The sequence below is a fragment of the Malurus melanocephalus genome, unplaced genomic scaffold, assembly GCF_030028575.1.
Source record: "Malurus melanocephalus ecotype Western Australia unplaced genomic scaffold, MMel_1.1 scaffold_199, whole genome shotgun sequence".
NCBI classification, from domain to species: Eukaryota; Metazoa; Chordata; class Aves; order Passeriformes; family Maluridae; genus Malurus; species Malurus melanocephalus.
In genome coordinates, this window is record NW_026623431.1 from 1,195,856 (window position 1) to 1,196,488 (window position 633).

Genomic DNA, 633 nt, shown 5'->3' on the forward strand with positions numbered 1-633 from the left:
CAGCAGCGCATCCTTTGGCCTGCTGTGTCACAGAGCGGAGGGGCGGACAGCGGGCAGCACCCAGGGGTGCAGCTCCCCACAGCAGAGCGCTCTGTCCCCGTTCGGGCCCGCGGGGTGCCGGGCCCATGGAGTGCAGGGCTCGCAGGGTGCAGGGCCCACAGGATGCAGAGTCCGCAGGGTGCAGGGCCCATGGAGTGCAGGGCTCGCAGGGTGCAGGGTCTGCGGGGTGCCGAACCCGGGCAGGTGCCGGGCTCAGTAGAGCTCTACGCGGCGGCGGGCGGGGCGCGCTGAGGTCAGTTCCGCCGCGGCGCCGGGCGGGGGCCGGGCCGGGCCGGGCCGGGGGCTCGCCCGCCTTCCCTGCCGGGCTAAGTGCCGCAGGGCGGGGCGGCAGCGGCCGCGCAGGACGCGGGGCGGCGCTGCGCTTCTCTTCTCGTGAGCCCGGAGACAACGGGAGCGGCGGCGGCCGGCGGGGCCGGCCCCGAGGGTAGGCGGCGCTCTCTTTATCGCCCTGGTCCCGCTCCGAGCCAGGTGAGGCCCCCGGGCCCGCGGCCGCCCTGCCCTGCCCTGCCCGGCTCTGCCCTGCCCTGCCCGCCCGTGGGGCCGCGGTGCCCGGGCGGTTCGGCTCGGCGGTGC